This window comes from Nicotiana tomentosiformis, chromosome 2, assembly GCF_000390325.3.
Source record: "Nicotiana tomentosiformis chromosome 2, ASM39032v3, whole genome shotgun sequence".
NCBI classification, from domain to species: domain Eukaryota; kingdom Viridiplantae; phylum Streptophyta; class Magnoliopsida; order Solanales; family Solanaceae; genus Nicotiana; species Nicotiana tomentosiformis.
Window position 1 is genome coordinate 25,814,822 of NC_090813.1, and position 8,393 is coordinate 25,823,214.

An 8,393-nucleotide genomic window follows, 5' to 3' on the forward strand; every position below is an offset into this window, starting at 1 on the left:
AATATTAGGGAGAGAATTACTTTTAGGACTGCTGTTTAAAACACAATCGAAACTTGTAACATATATAAAACATAACCATTTCTTGTTTTGAGCGACATGACCGCTTCTTCTTCATGAAAATTCGGCATTGAACCATACGTGCCCAAAAACCATGCAGCGTCTAAATAGAACAGGGCAAATAAGAACATGTAGAAACCAGAACAGCAAGAAACTTTGATTAATTAAACTTAAAACGGAAAAGGTCCTGAAATATCCCTCTACTATTAGAATTTATTTAAAATTACCCTCAGTTATACTTGTATACGGGTGAACTCGGGGTCAGCACTTTACCCCGAGTTCTCGGTGAGTCTGGCGAAGTACGAATGTATGAGATAGAGACCGAGTCCGAAAACTCATTGGTTCGAGGCCGGAACAGGGTGCTCGCCACCGGGTCCGACAAATCAACACCCCCGAATCCGGAATGAATTCCAAGACCTCGGAAGGCAGTACAAACGGTTGCACACGACTCGCTCGATGGGTGCGGATGGGTGATATCTGCACCCGACCGGATATCACGGCACAGATCTCGCTCGATGCCGATAGTGTATCAGTAATTAATGTACAAGGAGGATTTTTACCTTTTTTAGAATTGTACTAGGGTTAAAAAAAACCTACTATGTAAAATGGAGGTTTCTTATTCAATGAACCCATGATAACACGCATATCAAACCAATATAAATTTATTTCTCTGCTTTCTAGCTATTGAAAGGTTCTTATTTTAATCATAGTTCTTCATACGTATTTGGCTTCGAATCGAGGGTCCGGTCGAGAGTAAGACCATTGTTAAGCTAAAATAGGAGCTCGGGCTCAAAGTCACAACTGATTTGGTTATTTATCTCATCTTTAATTCGTTTATCTAACTTCCTTCATTATTTGTATTGAATCAAACGACGTATCCTTAAAATCGCGTATAAATTAATTGTTATCCGTTTCAAGGACAAACAGTTTAGCGCCCACTGTGGGGCTAAGGATAATAGTGGTGGTTTGTTACAATTTTCTATAACTCACTCTATTTTACGCTTGTTCTTTAAGCTTTCAATTTCAGGACAACTTAAAAATGTCAAACTCTCAGTCTGCTCACTAGAACGTTGATGTCGAGTCTGGCCACATGGCGAAAACAACAATATGGTGCCTAGCAATGAGGTACCCCTGCTAATCCCAACAGAGTCCCAATTGCCTATCCAATTGACGCCAATTCACAAGTTGCTATCGAAGCCCACCTGCCAACTGACCTCGAAAACAATATTCGTGGAGGCGCTCGACCAACAGTTCGAGAAATGCCCGAAGGCAAAGACGATGGGGTAAGCATACGGCTAATCTTCGAAATGTTGCAGGCTCAACAAGCGGCGATAGCACAGCTACAGAATCAAGTCTATCCTCTAGGTAGAGTCGAACCTGAGTGGTCCCGGGAGAACACCCGAAGAAATGAGCAGACCACCGAAAGGTCAGGTGAAGCTGGGACCATCGTTTTTTCTATCAAGCACAAGGGCTACCCCTACTCGGGGACTACCGTCCGAAAAAAGTTCGGATAAACCGGGCTATCAAATCTCGGAAGCACCAAACCTATTAGGCGATGCCCTAAATCAAAAGGCTGAGTACGGTCACCCTAAAAATAGCTCGAAGACGTCTGAAACTCGTAATCAAAAAGTAAGGCCTTTATAAAAATTCGAAACATGCTAAAAGATTACCCTCGACATAAGCATCGTCTAAAATCACTTAAGCAACTTGCAAAAACTTTCGGTCACACCAAGTTTTCAAAGCCTCGAGCAAACAAAGGTGTATTGAAGTTAGGCTTCGTCCGGACCTCTGAAAATCGGATGCCCTATAACTACATTTGATTCTATGCTAAGGCATTAGAAATATTGCAAGAATAAAAAATTATGAAGAGATGCGGAAAAAGTGAAGACTTGAAATTGCCAGAAAGAGAAAATTTTATATATATTCTGGAATATACTTACAAAGGCCCAATAAAAACGGCCTCAAAATAAACAAAAAATATACATAAGACAAAAACCTAAAAAGGTACTAAAGTATCTACATCTAATCTTCGCTATAGCCGTCGGAACCTTCGGATCCCTCATAGCCTTTGGTACCTTCGGGCTCGTAAAGTTTTTTCGCCGCGGCCTCGAATTTTTTGGTTTCTTTGATCTCAGCCGACAGGTCAACCTTGGACGTGTATCTCCTCGAGGGTCTCTCTTCGGGATAGCTGCTTCATATATTCGGTCTTTCCCTTCAGACGGACCTCAACTGCCTCCACATCGACCTTGTATTGGTCCACCATTGTTTCGGCATTGACGAAGGTTGTATCAAACTTGGACTTCATCGCCTCGTATTCTTTACCTAGGGCATCCCGCTCCGTGAAGGCCGAACTGAGTTGTGCTCAGAGATCGTCATTCAGCTGAGACCACTTGTTAGCTTTGTCTTTTGCCAGCCGGAGTTGGTTCTCAATTGATGCTAACTCCACCTTAGTAGCTTCCTTCTCCGAATCCAGCAGGTCCAATTTGCCTTTTCATCCATTGTCTATGGCCTAGACCTCATTCATTTCGACTCGGAGTTGGTCGATCAGGTCTAGCTATTGTTGGACCTGTGGGGTTTTTTCATTAATCACCACGATTAGCTTCTTATTTTTAACTTTAAAGACCTTTACCTTTTTAACCAGGTAGGCATGTTCCCGCCTCAGGGTCGAAGCTTCCTTATGAACCATGTCCAGCTCGACCTGAATGTCCTTGACGGCCCCATCTTGTTGCTCACTGAGAAATTATACGTATCCTTTTTCCGGGCCTACTCCATGAGCTCGAACTCAATCTGGCTTATTTCCAAGCGGTACCGGAGGAAGCTCTCGTGGTGAAGCACTGAAGCCTGTAAAGAAAGGGAACGAAGTAAGAAACATCAAAGGAAAATTTGAAGTAATTCATAAGAGGAGTTCGAAGATATCAGAACCTTACCCAGTTCAATGCCCGATGTGCCTCATTGAAGAGGCTAGATGTGCCCACCTCGTTCATCTTTGTATGGTCCTCCTCGGTTATCAGATATCAGAGGTAATTGGCTAAGCCTACTGGAGTGGATAGGACCCGGGCATCCTTCGGGATCGTGAGAATAACAATACTCTTGCGCTCAGGTGTCACGACCCCAAATTCCCTCCATAGGAGGTCGTGATGGCACCTAGTCTCTAAGACTAGGTAAGCCTATCAATGCGGAATAATAATAAATATATTAAATAAATAAACAACAATTCAACCAATTTCAACTTCCAAAACCCGGTAGAAATAAGTCACAAGCTTCTAAAAATTTATTCTCTATGTCTCTATACATTAGAGTCTAAAGCAAATAAGAAAGATAACATAGTAAGATAGAAGGGGACTCCGGAGTCTGGGGACGTTGGCAGGTATACCTCGAAGTCTCCTTGTACAACTAGTTTACTGATGCGTGGTCTGATAAGATGTACCTAGGTCGGCACAAAAAGATGTGCAGAAGCGTAGTATGAGTATACCACAACGGTACCCAGTAAGTGCCAAGCCTAACCTCGGTAGAGTAGTGACGAGGTCAGGTCAGACCCTACTGGAGAATAAATAATGGCATGGTAAAATGTTTAAATAATATTATAAGATAAAATGATAATGGAAATGAATCAAGTAGTATGTCACATTTAATTACATAAAATAATGACAAATAAATACCTCGTGGAAACAAAACAGAATTCTTTTCAACTTTAAGAAAATCACAACAATAATCAAAGGCAACTGCGACCATAAATCAATATCAACAAGGGCACTCCCGAGGTACCGCCTCGTAGTCCCAAATCATAAAAAAAATTACAATATCTCATTTCCTTATCTCACCGCGGGAGCATTCACAATTTATTTTAAAGAAAATATTTTTCCCGAAATAGCATTCCGCGTTTTAGCCATCCTTATCATACCGCATGACTTCTAGTAGTTCCCCCTACTAGCCACGCGTATCAAGCCACCCTTATCTCACCGCATGCGTTTCAATACCCAGACCTTATATCACCGCATGCGTATCAATATCACAATATATCACAATTTACACCTCAGGTGCTCAAATAATTTAACTTGCCAAAATAATTCAACAACAATATTTTTTCACGATAAAGAGCTCACGGCTCATGTCAAAATAATTCAACAATAATATTTTTTCACAATAAAGAGCTCACGGCTCATGTCAAAATAATTCAACAATAATATTTTTCCACAATAAAGAGCTCACTGCTCTATCACAATGAGTACGAAAATCTTACAAAAATATTCAGGAGTAAATAATTTAGGAAAATAATATTTCAAAATCTTTAATACGTTGCTTTAATATCAAGTTTAAAAATGTCAAATACTTCATATTAATAATATTTAATTTAAAGTAAATCAACCTTCAAATAATGCACAGAATAAAAGAAACCAAGTTCCAACTAAATAAAAAAAACAATTAGCAGGGAAAGGTCAAACAAATTTAAAATATAAACATTAAATCAATAATGGAGAATATAACAAAATGAAATAATTTAATTAATGCGCAACAATGATCTACACAATTTAATGCGCAACAATGATCTACACAATTTAAAACATAATCTTTCACATTTAGCCCGTGTACACACTCGTCATCTCGTGTACACGACTTCCCACACATTACAATTATCAATCCAAGGGGGAATCCCCCCTCCCCCCACAAGGTTAGACAAGTCACTTACCTCGACTTGCTCCAATTTAACCAAGTATAATGCTTTTCATCGATTTTCCGACTCCGATCGACTCGTATCTAGTCATAATTAATTCGATACAGTCAACAAAAATTATAGTAATCAATTTCATAAAACAAATATTACATATTTCAATAAAATCCGAAATTAGCTCAAACTTTGCCAGTGGGGCCCACATCCTGGAATCCGGCGAAACTTACAAAATTCGATAATTCATTCAATTACGAGTCCACCCATACCAATTTTGCCAAATTCCGATAACAACTCGATCTCCAAATCTTAAATTTTCGTTTTTGGAAGATTTTGCAAAAATCTTGATTTTTCTCCCATAAATTCACGGATTCATGATGTAAATGAGTATGAAATCATGAAATATAATCAATATAGGATAAGGAACACTTACCCCAATGTTTTTCCGTGAAAATCGTCCAAGAACCGTGCTCCAAAAATCCAAAACGAAATGAAGGAAATGACCATTTTTGGTCCATAAGTTTCTGCATTTTCCGTCACTAAAAGTCCACCAGAACTTGCTATACCAGCCTTACTTCAATCTATCATAACTTTCTATACAAATATCTAAATAATGAATGAATTTAACTTTCTGGAAACTAGAATCAAACTACTACAACTTTCATGTTTTGAAAATTTCCCGATTACTAATGAATTGCGAGATATAAGCTTCCAAAATCGGCTCCACGCATCAGTGGTGAAATTTCTGGCGAAACTTCTCTACCAACCTTCATTCAGTCCATCATAACTTTCTGTACTAATGTCCAAATAATTAATGGTCTAACTTTATGGAAACTAGAATCAAACGACTACAACTTTTATGTTTTGAAAATATTTCGATTTCTTATGAATTGCGAGATATAAGCTTCCAAAGTTGGCTCTACGCAGCGAAATTACTGCAACAGAAATTTCCAGCAACCCTCTTTGTCTGAAATCCATTCTGTTTACCTTCCGAAATCCACCCGAGACCCTCGGGACCTTAAACAATTATTCCAACATGTCCTAAAATATAATACTAACTTAGTCTAGGTTTCAAACCACATCAAACAACATCAAAACGACGAATCACACCTCAAATCAAAATCTATGAACTTTGAACTTTCAAATTCTATATCTTGTGCCGAAACACATCAAATCAATTCGAAATGACTTCAAATTTTGCACACAAGTCATAAATGACATAACTGACCTATTCAAATTTCCCGAATTGGATTCCGACCTCGATATCAAAAAGTCAACCCCCCGGTCAAACTTTCCAAAAATTCAACTTTTGGCATTTCAAGCCTAATTCCACTACGGACATCCAAAAAAATTCTAATCACGCTCCTAAGTCCAAAATCACCATACGAAGCTCACTCATAAGTGGAGCACAATAGGAGGACTCGTCTCGATACTCAGAACCGAATCAAGTTAAGGAAATTATTCCTTTATATTATATCAAGGTCGTACCTGTAACGACACCAACTGATGTAGCGACCTCAGCCATACCAAAAAACAAATATATTAACGGTTGGGTCTCCACCTCTAGGACACCTTCTACCCGTCTGTCCTCCACCCTAACTGGTCGTGTGGGTGGTGTAGTAATTGCAATGGGGCACGTAGCCTGAGTGCTTTGATGAAATAAGTCTCTCCCAAGTTTGGGACAATTTTCTCATGACGTGCCTAGTATCACAGTATTCATAACAACCCCTTTGCGGGTTAGGCTGCTCATATCGAGTCTGTGTCAGATAACTAGAATAACCATTGTAGGAACTCATGTCGGTGGTGAATTAAAAGAACTTACTGGAGTACCCCGAGTAATCCGATGTGCGGACTAGGCTGGCCGACTGCCCAAGCCCCTGCCCTAATGATTTATACTTGCAGAATAGAATTCACTGAATCCTCCAGAACCTCGTTACCTCTTGGTCTCCTTAGTTTTCCTTTTTCCTCACCCCGAACACGTTCTAATCTTTTGGCAATTTCTACAACTAGAAGAAATGAAGTATCAGCCTGTAGCTCCCGAGTCGTACAAAATTTTACTATCATAATTGAGTCCTTTAATGAGTCTGTGGACTCGATCTCTGACTGTAGGAAGCAAAGTAGGAGTATGACGGGCTAACCCTTACCCCTGTTTATACACAACGATCACAAAAGCAGAGCTCCATACAGACAAATCTTGGCACGAACCACATAGTCCAGAATCTCGTCAACAAGTGTACTTCCTTCGAAGCACCCCCAAATCCGCAATCGTGACGTCCACGCCGAGTAGACCTTCTGCAAATTTAGAGTTATTTCTATAACTCCTTTGGTAATGAAGTATATGATTATTAAGGAGGAGGACATACCGCAATTCCCAACCTTATCCTCTACAAAATCTTAGGCCTTAAACATGTGTAAATTTTAGGGAATCTTTCAGTACCACATATATACATTACAGGCCAAAACTGATATAACACATGCCCCCGTAATCCACCCATTGATAGTGGACCCCCCCCCACTCGGCGCGAAGTCATAGGACACAACGTCCGATGATCCACAATAATAACCTTCACAGCTTGGATAAATCAACCAGATGCCAACGTCCGTTGCACCCCCTACATGATCCACCGTGTGATATCTCAATACGTCCGTATAACCACACGTTGAGGGAATGTTTCAGCGCCTCTGGCTCCCTTGCAGTCCATCCGCGGCATCACGAACCGTCGACGCACAACTGATACCAAGTGCGCAATGTGTGATACACTAGTGGATAGAAAGGAATATAAGATATATGTTTCAAGCTAAATCAATGTCGCACGATAAGGAATCAAAGAAGTGAATATTTCCTAACAGTTCTATAGCCTCTCGAAGATAAGTACAAACGTCTCCATACCGATCCACAAGACTCTACTAAACCTGTTTGTGACTCATAACACCTATGAACCTAGAGCTATGATACCAACTTGTCAAGACCCCAAATTCCCTCCGTAAGAGGTCGTGATGGCACCTAGTCTTTAAGACTAGGTAAGCCTATCAATGCGGAATAATAATAAATATCTTAAATAAATAAACAACAATTCAACAAATTTCAACTCCCAAATACCGGTAGAAATAAGTCACAAGCTTCTAAGAATTTATTCTCTATGTCTCTATACATTAGAGTGTAAAGCAAATAAGGAAGACAACATAGTAATATAGAAGGGGACTCCGGAGTCTGCGGACGCTGGCAGGTATACCTCGAAGTCTCCTTGTACAACTAGTTTACTGATACGTGGACTGATAAGATGTACTTGGGTCGGCACAAAAAGATGTGCAGAAGTGTAGTATGAGTAAACCACAACGGTACCCAGTAAGTGCCAAGCCTAATCTCGGTAGAGTAGTGACGAGGTCAGGTCAGACCCTACTGGAGAATAAATAATGGCATGGCAAAATGTTTAAACAATATTACAAGATAAAATGACAATGGAAATGAATCAAGTAGTATGTCACATTTAATTACATAAAATAATGACAAATAAATACCTCGTGGAAACAAAACAGAATTATTTTCAACTTTAAGAAAATCACAACAATAATCAAAGGCAACTGCGACCATAAATCAATATCAACAAGGGCACTCCCGAGGTACCGCCTCGTAGTCCCAAATCATAAAAAAATTTACAATATCTCATTT